General features: G+C 39.5%; 2 long non-coding RNA genes across 3 annotated transcripts in view; one reads left to right on the top strand and one right to left on the bottom strand.

Annotated features, from left to right (window-relative positions):
* LOC311518691 overlaps nt 1-13,596 on the bottom strand; it is a 29,519-nt gene that overhangs the window by 9,392 nt on the left and 6,531 nt on the right. The window lies entirely within an intron of this gene.
* On the top strand, nt 1,895-12,750 carry LOC311518692. The gene is made up of 5 exons (XR_014711080.1): nt 1,895-2,019; nt 4,431-4,554; nt 5,189-5,290; nt 8,029-8,138; nt 12,332-12,750. It is a non-coding gene; the product is annotated as an uncharacterized lncRNA (long non-coding RNA).

Genomic DNA, 13,596 nt, shown 5'->3' with positions numbered 1-13,596 from the left:
CGGGTATAGGTGAGGCTGAAGTCTGGAGTCATTCATTTTGTCCTCTATTCAAAAGTGAGCATTCAGAGATGTGATTTATTCATCCTAGAGCTGTGTGAACATTTGGAAGAAACTCCTTCAGGAACACTAAAAATAGCTCCCTCTCTGTTTAGCCTTTTTTCTGCTGTAAAAAGATCAGATGCTTTGACAAGAAGGGGGATTTTTTGATGTGTGCTTGCACATTGTTGTGAACACACATTCCTGATATACATATGGGAAATCAGACCAATAAATAAATCATACTAGTTTTGTAATAATGGCAACTAATGCCTACAAGTTTATAGTCAAAGATGCCCTCAGAACAACTGCTTTGGGAATGTGTAAGAACGTGTGCCTCAGGGCAGCATATTTCTTTTCATTCATTAGCGATGACCATACACACTCACAACTTCCTTTCCACTCCACCTTGAGTTATATAACACATAATAGTGGGTTGATCTATTGGATACCCTCTGCTTCATTACAAGGCACTCTGCTTTCAACCTTGTGCTTCTCAGCACAAGTATCTTCTATAGCCACACATCCTGGGCCAACTTGAGGTCATATGATAAGAGGATGGTCACCACTCCTGAAACAGACTTGCTGGTATGTGAATCTGCAACCACATGCACACAAAGTGCAATAATTTCTACTGCTCTGCTCAGTAACTGCACCTGAGGGTGTGGTATATAGGACAAGTTAGTAGGTCAGAGTAGGTGGGTGTGAATGATGATAAGTTGGTTTAACACACAAAGTGGGGTGGAAGGGCAAGGTTGAAGCAGGCAAATCAATCACTAAGAGGGTGTGGTTTTTTTGTTTTGTTTTTTTTGTTCTTAAAAAGCCAGGATGGCAATAAAAAAGGTCTGCCTTACCATGTAAAATAAATGTATTTATATTTGCTCTATTTGACCTGTAACTTACCTTCATATATACACTCTGAATTTGTCCCCTTATTCTTTGGTGTTGGATATTGTTTGGGATTTTAAATATAGTTTTGTTACATTTTTAAATGAAAGGAATTTTTCAAAAAATAAAGGGACTTAATTATAACCATATTCATGAAAAGTGATTATTTTATTTAAAAAATAACTGAAAATAATTAAATCTTTTCCCCCACAGTAAGTATTGGACCGTCCCTCTGTAATGAGTACTGAAATTTACTATTTCCCTCCCATTAAAATGTAATTTTGTTTTTAATAAGCATCAGCAAACCAGCTTGGATTCACTAAGAACTGGCTTGAACCTGTTCTGAGTTTTGAATCAGTTCAGTTACTTCAAAATTTCATGTGACTGCACTTCCTGAGCACAGCTGAGTCTGGAAGTAGAGGTTTCATAGGAGTGGCTAGGTTAACTTGTCAAGATTTCTAGCCAAAATACATTAAATAATCATCCAGTCCATTATAGTTTTAGGGCAGTTCTTTCGGTAAAATCATTGCAGACAAAGAATCATTGCACTGCATAGTCACGTTGTATAATGACTAACAGAATGTCTATGGAACAAAAAAGCACTTTTTTCTTATTGTCCCTTTTGTGTAGAGTTTGTGTAAGTATGAAATCTAAATAAATATATAAAACAATTACATCCATTGTCAGTGCCAATGAGCAGAGTATGCATAAAGGGTGCCTTTTACACTATTGTGAAACAGATAGGTGTTTGTGATATTCAGGCAAATTTCTTGTCTCAGCTGCCTTTCTGTGCTGATCTATCTTTTTTGCTGCAGTTGTTTTTAAAATGTCCTTGGTGCTCCAGAAAGAAGAATACTTTTGTTGAGTGATCAAAATCAGGTAATAGACACTGCTTTTAAAGACCCCATGTTATTCTGGTTTGTCTCAAGAGAGTAAAAATGACATGTTATGCTCTTTTTCCATTTCAGTATATTCAATATACTCTTCTTTCATTTGTGGGTATAAACTTGGCTCAATTTGCAAGAGGAATACATCTGAGGCAGAGTTGGGAGTTTCAGGGAACAAATTGAACAGGCCCGTCCAGACAAAACTATTGTAAGTACTCAAAGAGGAGTATAGTGCACTAGATATAATGTAATTCATCCAATGGGGTCCAATCTAAACCAAACAAAAATGTGGGAGATTTAATTGAGTTTGCATGGCAAAAATGGCCAATTTCTCCATTTGTAGGTGATAACACATATATTTCTCACAGGCCGTTAGACCGTAAAAAATTTATGAGACCCTTAAAGTAGAAACATGAAATTCAAATATCTCTGAACCTAGAGGCTATGAATAACCCACACATAGTTGAGAGATATTTTTCATTCTTTTGCCTTTGTCTGCCCTAAAGAGCATATACAGCAATCATTGCTGTATTTTACAATGCTGTTTCCAGAAGGACATTACAGTGCTGAAAAATGCTGAGTCATCTAACATCATTGGTAGAACCAGCCAGATGATACGTCCCAGTGTGATTTCAGCATGGTAGGTCAGCATGGGCAAGCACATGGCAGGGAAGGCACAGTAGTTGGATGCTTTGATATCTATACATCCCTTTATTCAAATGTCTTGTCTATTAAATGTTAATGATAAAAATGAATGGCACTGTAACAACATGAAATAATTGGTAAAAACATAGAATTTAAGAGGTAGAAAAGACCTAATAGGTTTAGATAGGGGTCTGTGCCTAAACTATGATCTAAACAGTCCCAAAATTTGCATCGGGTTCCAAGCTGAACCGGACTTCAGAACCACAGACTTGGGGAAGTGTGAATCTAAACTTTGCAGATTAGGCTGCTCTCTAATTATGTTTCCTAGCTCGTTCTCCTGCCAATACAGGATTAATTTTGTTTCTGTTTTCTTAGCAAATGGGACATCCCATCTTCATCAGTCTCTGGTGTTTCCAGGGCCAAGTATGTTGTATCATTTCACAACCTAGGTTTAACAGATTTAACATACGATAAGAGTTCAGTACCACATGGTCATGGTAAATATAGAATTTCACAGATGTTAGGATGTTTTATGACTTTTGGATTTGCTGGGAACTGTAATTGTAAGAGGCACCAGACATTAATGAGCATGGAAACTAAACTGCTGCAATGTTGAGGAAGAAGAAATCATTCCTGTTGGTCATGAATGATGTGAAATGATGAAGCAATGAACTGAGAGGAGTTGACAGCACACTACCCACTGGCAATTGTTTTTGGACTGTTGCTGTAATGATTTCCAGTATGTTACTAAAAAGATCTTCCATCTTTATTATACACAGAACTGAAATAATAATACGAGGTTATCCCATTACTGAAGGTAGAGTCTATTTGGCCAGTTATCAGTATCTATATAAATTCCTCTTCTGGAAATTTGAACAGGCATAGGCAACTATCATTGAGGTTATAAAAACAAACTGCATTTCTCTTGGCCTAAGTTAGCCAGCCAATCTGCTGCACTGCAATTGCAAGCTATTCTATTTTTGCAGTACTGGATATTGTTGCCAGAGTTGAAAATCAGGAGCACTCCTGCCTAAAGGCAACTGACTCTAGGAATGCAGGCCATTTAATGAGTCTTTGCCTTTTCCACACACCAAGTAAGAGTAATAATAGCCTTGGAAAGCTTATACAAGAAGCCATTAAACTGATCAAACAGAGGGCAGTAAACACATGTGCTGGGAGCAAAATTATTACTGGAAACTAGATAGACAAAGAGTTGCTGTTTTGTCCAGATTAGCAGAAGGCAAATTAATATTTCTGTTATTGCACTCAGACATAGCAGCCTGTTTAAAGATGAACCATGTAACCCAACCGCAGGGAGATAGTCTTGCTAACCAGAAACGAATAGAATCACTCTTTTTAGCCGTGATTTTGTTTGAACAAACCCAAGATTACTGATTTAAATGGGATTTCTTATGTACTAAAATGCTTTGTTGGATTGGGGCCTATGTACAAGCAGGTGAACAACTTAACAGGTGCTGTGACTTGATGTGGTCTGATGAGATGAGTAGACAGGGAGTGTGATTTATAGGTTCTAGAGTAAAACTGTGGACCTTGGTGATCTGAATTAGCAAACAAGCCTTTTCTCCTTTTAGCTTGGGGGTTTTTGCATTTTGCTTTGAGTTTTGGGTTCACACAATCCCTTGAAATCAAAGCCAAAGATGAGACTGCTGGGTTTTTGCTTGGCTTGGGATCCAACTCATGTAAAAATCACAGCTTCTCATGGCTTCTGCTTAAAAACACAAATTATCCTAATTTACTGGAAACTCAGCCTTAGCTGATTGGACGATCAGATCACCTTTTGGTGAACATGGCAGGAGTTTCAGGTTAGCAGTGAAACCAGGTTTCATTATGAGCATTTATTCTAAATCCAGGCATAGGTATTATAGTGTAGGAGCAGAGCAGCGTGTGTGGGATGATTGTGGGTGATAGTTTACAGATACAGATTCACATCTGGGGATACCCTGACTTTTGTAGGTATGGACTGTGGCAGAGGGCAATGGCAGTGGAAAATCCAGGAGGGCATGGGTTTGCAGCTGTGGGGCCATAGGAAGTCAATGAAGCTGATGAAGTGGTCAGGAAGGGGATATGATGAATGCAGGTAAGGAGAACACTGATTTGGTACCTCCCCTTGACATTTTTTGCCCTGGGAGCTTATATGGTGCTCCTGTGTAATTCAAAGCTGGGCCACTCTGCCTTCCTGGTGTAAACTGCAAAGGAAGATGGTGGTAGTAATTCTTCCCTAGAACAAGCCCCTCCGTGTGCAAGATCTCTAGGCACTCTGGCTGATAATATGTTGTATTTTCTACTCTTTACACTACAGTGACACCAGGCAGAATCTGTGTAGTGTCAGTAAAATGTGAACACTTTGTACAAGTTAAAACTGGAGTCAGAGAGAGCTGCTGCAAGCTCATAGAAAACTGCAAAACATTTGATTTAGAAAGAATTTTGCTTATAATCAATGCAATATGTTCCTGCATTTGTCACCCCCTTTACTTTATTACTAATGACTGTTGCAAGAAAACAGGATCTTTGTTTCTTCAGGGTTCGTCTGCTAAAATTGTTTATTCCCCACCCAAAGTCATAATGTTTGTGTTCGTGTAATCGAAACTGGCTACTCTGGTGATTATTGGAGTGTCAGAGAGGGGTGTAATGTTGGTGGAAGGGTAGCAAAAAGGGAAGATATTCATGCTTAAGAATCAAAGTTCTTATTTTCATCCACATGTCTAATGAAGCAAGAAAGAGAATGACATAAAATATGACGCATCAGCGGAATTATTTTGAAATAGAATATTTTGCCTTGTTTTCCACCAGGCATCAGAGACTCTACGTTTAAGGTAATGGAACTCACTTGTCCTATTTATTATTTTAATCTCATGATTAATTTTATTTATTTAAGGCTAGACTGTATGACTTACACAATTAAATTTTGGAAAACTCGTGGGTACTGTTGCTCTCTGATAATCTAACTGCAGCTGGGGATTCAACCACATCCCTAAATGGAATTGTGAATTCAAGTGACAAATGGCAAGCATTCATCCTCAGTTCAAGGGACAGACCTAATCCTTGCCTTCTCTTCTGACTGTTTCTCTGAATGTACTACTATTTGCTTTGGTCTTACCCAGAATGAACCCCCGTCAGTTATCCAGGTCCCATTCACTACCAAAAACAGCTAGGATGTTTGACAGCACTGACAGATGACAATATTGTATTTATATGGGGCCTCTCATCTCAAAGTATCTTGGTTCTAAGTGCCCTCAGTTTCCTCTGAAGCCATTGTAAACTACAGCTGGGCCAGATTAATACATAGGCAAACAAACAGCTGCACAGTATACTCACCGTGGCTGGGCTGGGCATGCTGTGGAACTGCCAGGACTGGCTGTGCCTCTTGCTGCTTCTTGTGGCACTGCTCACCATGATGGGGAGGTGCAATGTCACTTATTCAGATTTGGCCTGGCCACTCCCCACCCATGTCATGATGGAGGGGGGCCCCTGGGCCAAATTTGAGTGGGTGTGTTGTGACTCCCATCATGATGAGTAGGGCCCTGAGCAGCATTGGGATGTGCAGCCCGTCGGGCAGATCCACAGCATGGCAGCTAAGCTGCAGTGAATATACTGTATGTCTCTTTGTTGTTGTTCATGAGTCCGTAAGTGTATTTTGCCGAGCGCCCACTGATGGATTAATCTGGCTCTGCCGCTCAGTATCACACAGCACTAGGCCCTTATCAAACTGATATTCTAACTATACACTAGAGCTGGTCAGGAATAGTCCACTTTTTGATGGAAAATGCAGTTTCCACAAAGTGAACATTTTCCATAGGAAAATTTGATTTTGCTGATATTTTTCAAATTTCCATTGATAAAATCTAAATGAAGTATTTCATTTTGAATCATATTGTCTCATAATGAAACATGGTGGTGTGTTGAATCAAATCAAAATGTTTCATTCTGAGTCAATATGACACTAATCTGTGTCTGCCTGAGCTGCTGCAGTGCCTCATGGGATTTGGAGTTCAGGTGCCATGACTTCTCAGGATGCACTGTGGTATGATCTCTGGCTGAACTTCCATAATGCCTCATAGGAGTCCCATAACTCAAACGTATCATGGGAAATATAATCTGGTTGGGGAGCTCAGCCCTGAGAGGAGAATGGGGTATTGAGCACCTGAACTACAACTCTCATCAGGCACTGAGGCAGCTTAGGCAAAACCAAATGTTTAAACATTTCTGAATTGAAATTTTTCAGAACTTTCCATTCCATGAAAAAATTTGAAATTTTTGACTTCTTGTCCCAGTTTGGGATGAAAACAAATGTTGAAATAGCAGTGTTTCCTGCAGAATGAAAATTCTGATTTTCAACCAGCTCTGCTGTATGCAGAGATTATTTCATATCCTCTGGTGACCGTTTTCTACTGTGTGGAATGACTAGGAATAAATCCCTATTTTATAGCAAAAAAATCTTGTTGTTAGTGCCCAAGTGCAAGACTTTGCACTATTAAATTGAATCCAATTTCTATTAATCCAGTTTTCAAGGTCATCCAGATTTTCTTGTATGATATTTCGGTCCTTCTCTGTATTGGCAATAGCTCCCAACTTTGTATCATCTGCAGAGTTTATTAACCCATGCCCACTTTTTATGCCAAGGTCAGTAATAACAATGTTAAATAAGATTGGTCCCAAGACCGATCCCTGAGGAACTCCACTAGTTACCTCCCTCCAGCCTGACTATTTACCCTTCAGTATGATCTGTTGTAGTCTATCCTTTAACCAGTTCCTTATCCACCTCTCAAGTCTCATATTAATCCCCATCTTCTCCAATTTAACTAATAATTTCCCATGTGGAACTATATCAAATGCCTTACTGAAATCCAGGTAGATTAGATTTACTGCATTTCTTTTGTCTAAAAAATCTGTTATCTTCTTAAAGAAAGAGATCAAATTGGTCTGGTATGATCTACCTTTTGTAAAACCATGTTGTATATGATCCCAAATACTATTAACCTCTATGCCTTTGGCTTTCTGTTGCCATCTTGGCCTGCTTAGTTGGTGTTTCTGGCTGTGTCTATTCTCTATCAATAGTAACACTGAAACAATACCCAGCCCTCTGTGTTTGTATTCAGCCCCCAGTGAAACCCCTCTCCCCACATAGCTCAGCTCCTGACTGGCCTTGCATGTTGCCTGAGTTTTGGGCAGTGGCTCCTATTGTTTTAGCTAACTTGCTCCAAAAGAATCTTAACTGCTTCATATAGGAAGGGTAGCTGTCATACCCACCAGTTTCCATGAGGCTTCACCCAATCCCCAACATAACACTATTAACCTTTGAGGCCTTTTTTGATTTATTTTCATCTAGAATTTCACTGATAAATAACTGAAGGGATCTTGAGTTCCTTCTGCCCAGAATCATGACAGCAGGAGTCCAAAGAGCACTCAAAACTAGAGAACAAGTAAGAAGTAATCAGGTCCCATACCATGGGCACAGTAATATTAGAGCTGATCTGCATTTCCAAAAGGACAGTGTTGCACACAACTCTTTGTCAAGACACGGGCTTAAAACATTATTATCACCCCTACACAGGTTAAAACGGGTCTATAACATGGTTGTACGCTGGAGCTGTGGTCATTTACACCAGCTGATGACGTGGCTCCACATTTTCAGCCAATGCAAACAAGGAAATCCTTTGCGAGGTAATAACTGCAGCAGCAAAGTCATTGCTAGCATGGTTCTTTCAGTAGCCCCGAGGTACTCAAAATACGCTTGTTAATAAAACTCCTTTGGTCCCATTGCTATGAAACTCACTTGACTGAAGAACTTAGTTGAGAAAATGTTGCTAGATTCCATGCAATTTTTGTGGCTTGTCGTTGGTGTTGGTGCACCTGTATAGAGCTAACAGTACAGCAAGTGAAACATGATCCTTGTTTAAACGTGGGACCAGAATAGGAACTGGTCTGAACCTCTGTCCTATTCTTGATCTGAACCAACCTTTCTTTTAGTTTCAGTGTTGGTTGGCATGGCCTTCCCGCTTCACCCATACACACGTACCCCTGCCACTAAAATGGTAGTGCAGCCAGCTGGAGCGGCCTCTCTATGGTGGCCTAGTGTTATTCTGAATGGAAATTTATGTGGTCTGGCATGCAATATTTATATTCCGCCTGGAATACAATCTCTGCTGAAAGGCTGCCAAAGCTGATGGGCCCTGAAACTTAATGTCAAAGTCTGAGTGATTTGTGCAGATGTTAGGAAACTCAAAGGGTGGAGCGTGAGGGGAGCAGTGGGTGTTTGCAGGTTGCTAGGAACCTGTCATAGGGAGGAGGAGCCAGGGAATATTATGGAGGCAGGGCAAAGAAAGAGAAAGAGACTTGCAAAAGGGGAAATTTAAATGAACTTCTAATAAAACAACTGAATTTTTCAGTGCTTATATTTTAAGTAAGCCAGACCACATTCTCACATTTTCCATCTGTGGACTGTATGCCACCTACCTATCTCAATAGGGCGTACAGTGAAATAATCTCACCCATTGCTCGGGCAAAGCACAGTACTGTGTGGCAGGAAGAAAGGCTGGGTATTCAGCTATAATTGTTGAGATTATGGACTCCAAGATGCATTAACAATCCTCTATAGTGTTCTATGGAATAAAGGACCTTTGTGTCTAAGCAGGGGGTTTTCTATTCTGTGTAAATTGATGTTATGGCGGTGCATCTGCAATGAGTGGCAGTTTGCTGGAGCATAGTCACTCCTTCATAGGCCCTCCCATTTTTTGTTTACACACATTACTTCTCTTATCTCACTATCTGTTTTTGTAGACCTCTGCAAATCTATAGAAAGTGGAAGGATAATTTGCTCCTTTTGGGGTCACTGTCTATCTCCCTCTCCTCCTCTAACATCTGTGGTTTGTATGATTTAAGGGAAGCACAAGAACGGAATGGACTCCGATAAGCAAACATAAAGAATAGTTGACAGGTCAGTATAGTGCTGTTCATGGGATACATGTCACTGTGGATCCCATTAGTGTTACTCTAGAAACAGTTATTTCTTTCCAGTGAACACAGACAGATTTGTGCAAGCCTAATGCCTGTTCATCACATGATTTCAGATGGAAGAAGCTATTAAAGAAATCTAGTGTGTTTCCTGACTCACTGCCAGAATTAGCTAGTTTAGTAAGTTTGGATGAGCAAACACATCAATCTTTTAGAGCTGGCAGAAAAGGTACTGCTTAGGAAGTCATTTGAGCTGACACTGTTGAGATGGCAAAGATGCCTGATGTGTCTGGTATACAGGCGGCAAATACGCTTCAAGAGAAAGCTGCTATCTGTAGACCTCAGAAAAAAAGACAGTTGCCCAGCTGACTACAGGGTGAGTCTGCTCGTATGACAGCTGCAGGAAACCATGAAGTGACTTTAATCATTTCTTCAGCTAGGCTTTTGCCTACTGCTGAGTTGGGGATCATGTTGACTCTAGTCTGTCACATGCTGAGGAAATGGATCTTTGCTTTCATAGTCATAAACGGTGTGTGTGTCAATCTGTGAAAGCGACACAGTCGCTTTCACAAAACAGGCTGATAGAAAAGTCTGAAACTACCTGTAGTCTCAAACCTAGACTAAGCAAAAGCAGACCACATAAACTGCCAACAGTAGTGAATTGTCATTGTAAAGAGTTGCTCTGACAAAACCAGCAACACAGCTGCCTCCAGCCCCCCCCTCCCCCCGCCACAAGCCTTAGAAAGGTTTATGATATGTTTTTAGATAACTATAATAATTGAGGGCCATATAAAGGGCCAAATCCTCAGATGGCATAAAATGGCATAGTTAAACAGCTGAGGATCTGGCCCTGTAATAGTGCTTTGCATCTTAAAATATAGTGCTAAGTCTCTTCCCAGGCAAAACTCCCACAGAGTGCAGTGAATAGAAATACAGTAGTAGGGCTTAATTAATTATTATATATGCGCCAAAACCTTAGCAGGCAGCTCTTTCTATTAATCCATTTTATTGATTAGTTTTCCACCCAGTTATCCTTTGCCAAACTGTCTTCGTGATATGAGAGTTCCTGTTCCTGTCTAAAGTATATGGATGAAATCTCCTAAGGGCCAGATTGAGATACCCTTCCTCAGAATAAGCAATGCCTTACTCTACAGGTAATCCCCTTGATTTAAATGGAAATACTAATGACATGAGGTGCTATTCAACTCAAGTCAGGATATAAAATCTGACCCTCAGAAGTTTGGTATCCAGGCTTTTCTTCATCTTTAATACTTATACAATTATCAACACATTCTGAAGCTTGGAGGCTTTCCCCCTTCTACTCTGGTATTTAGACTATTTTCAATCGCATATACCAGTCCCCATTGACGTCACTCTGAACTTTGCTTCCTCAGGGATCTCAGGATTGGTCTTACAGGCTTTTTCTTTTTTCTTGATAAAAAGAAAATGCTGCCATGAAAGATTCTGAACACACAACACACATTTCTTCCGCTTTATAGACTTCAACTGCTTCATTCTGAGTCTTTAGCAGCAGCTCCAGTAACCACACAGCCATGTGTACACCACTGTGGTTACGGTGAAATAAACAGTGAACAGGTTTCTGATAATACCAACGCAGTGGGGCATAGTTAACATGTTATCCATCTAATATTCAGTTTGAAAAAGAAAAATATTTCTGTGAACTTGTCTCCCAGGATGTATATATTATTGGTATGCAGCAGATATTTTGATACAAATCGACCTTGAGATCTAAATGGGATCAGCAGATTCTGAGAGGTACCTGGCTTATTACAAATAGTTTAAGCACAATGTGGTTTTCAGAAGCTGCTACTCGGTGCAGATTAGAGCTGGTTTATCTTGTTTTTTCTGTGTGTGGTTTTTCTGGCAAAGAAAGGGATTGGGTTTATACCTACAAAACTGGCCTATAAATCCTAGTGTTATATTTATAGATTATATTATATTTTATATTATAATTTTCATCAGTATGCAGATGCCAATATTCGAAAGCAATTAATAGGCTTTTAAGGGAAAATTCTGGACACACTGTTAGCTCCCACTGAAACATTGCAGTAGATATATTTTTTAGTGGGACAGAATGGAAAGAATTTTCCTTCCTGTCTTTCCCCCACCTTCAAATTAGTGATCTTCTCTCCTAAATAGTAGTCTGTATAAAGTAGTTTTCTTTCTTTCTTTCTTTCTTTCTTTCTTTCTTTCTTTCTTTCTTTCTTTCTTTCTTTCTTTCTTTCTTTTTCTTGAGTTACTCACATGTATAGGTGTTTGTAGAGTCAGGGCCCAAAAGTCCTTCTGCTTTGTAATTTGGAAAACGAAAGAAGCCCTTATGGTGGAAACATAAACAACAAAGGGCAAATAAATTACCTGAAGGTAAGAAATGGGCCAATATCAACACTGGAAAAGCATTTTCAAAATAAATCTAGAAAACTGTAGTACCTAGGTCTGCCACACCAGTGTGAGGCATTTATTAAGATGCAGCTTTTCAGGCATTTTGAAGATAAGTCCCTATCACATCTAGAGATACGTTTCAAGAATAATAAAAGTAGTGAGCAGCCAATGTTATGAAATCATGCCTGTGAAAGGCCATACTACAGTTGCAACTCATTTCACTGCAGTGCAGCGGGACACAGTTTCAACACAGAGAAGTTTTTAAATATGTTCCGTCCAGAACTTCATAGTTTAGAAAAATTTTATCCATGACTGCAAAGTAGAACTAGTGCACAACGATATTTTGGTGCATGTGGAAATAATCCAACACAATTAGTCATTTAGCCCTTTATGTTTATAAAAGGGGAGTGCAAAAATTGCTTTTTTGGAAGGAATTTGAAGGCACTTCATTAAATGAACGGCTTGTATAAAGTGAAAATCTTGCTGCTTTACTCACTCTGCAGATGATTTATTGGAAGTGCATCACCATTTAGTTGATTCCTGTGGCTGAGAACAGACAGCTGATGAATCTGAAGATTAATGGGACACACCTGATCCAGTCTGCTTGTTAGTGCAATCAGTTCTGCAACTCTAATCTGCTTTGAAGTTATGTCTCTCACTTTGTTATTGTTACCAAACCAATATGTCTGTCTAATTTGCAAAGTTATTGGTAAGAAACCTAAGCATTTGTTGTGAAATCTCGGTTGTTGAAACCCACTGAAGCCACTGGGCCTACCTGTTTTGTTAGTTTGAGGCCTAAAATTTCCTAATCTGTGAAAGAGTGCTGGACAATACCAACATACTTTACAGAATCATTCCTGCATTCTAGAGAAGATATACAATATAACAAATAACCACATATAGGCACTTTCACAGTTTGTAAGGGTATGATCTATCCCATCTAGCACTGCAAATCATTTTAGATTTTTGTATATGTATGTGAAACACTAAAAAGTAATTAAAATTATGGTAGTGAAGTTGATTGTGATGTATTTATTTGGAATGGATGTCAACGAGACTTTAACGATACAAGTCCACCCAGGATCCTGGAGATGTACTTGAGTGGCTACCCTGTGCTGCTGAGGTTTCACCGCTATTGTTGTTTGAGCTAGCTAGATCAAAGCTAGCTTGGGTATGTCTACAACAGCTGCAGTCACACCTCTGATTGCAATGTTGCTATACCTACAGTGTTAACGGGAAGTTACTCACAAAGGCCCAATTGCTCCTACATCCTCTGTGGATGCTTTGGACCCCTGTTCAGATCTTGGCCTTTCTGATGAGTCTTACAAGAAAAGTGACGACCATTCCCAGCTGTGGTAGGGTTTTCTGTAATGTGGACACCTGTCCACTAGGAACTTGGCTGACAGCACTGAAATGAATGAGGCAGTTCCTGTGAGTAAGAGCTCATCACTGTGAATAAGAAGGTCACAGTCTGTCCCTTTGTGTTTTACCATTGGAAACAGTCAGCATGACCCTGATCATGCAAACTTTGACTTGAGTTGTGTGAGTAAAGTTACCCACACGTTTGCAAGAGCAAGGCCATGTATGGCATTACAGTTTTTTGGTATTCTAGTCTCCAAAAATGGAAATGATATTTTCAAAGTAAAATAAATTAGTTGAATTTTTGCAAGGTAAGCTAGAAATTAAGGATGATGTTCATAGATATAGGGACATCTAGAACAAAAAGCAGATTGGCAGGATCAAAATGATCAAAATACTGGCTTTAAAT

The sequence above is a fragment of the Lepidochelys olivacea genome (genome assembly GCF_965140295.1).
Source record: "Lepidochelys olivacea isolate rLepOli2 genome assembly, chromosome: 3".
NCBI lineage: Eukaryota > Metazoa > Chordata > Testudines > Cheloniidae > Lepidochelys > Lepidochelys olivacea.
Note: the sequence above shows the minus strand (reverse complement) of the source record. Positions and strands in the feature narration are given on the sequence as shown.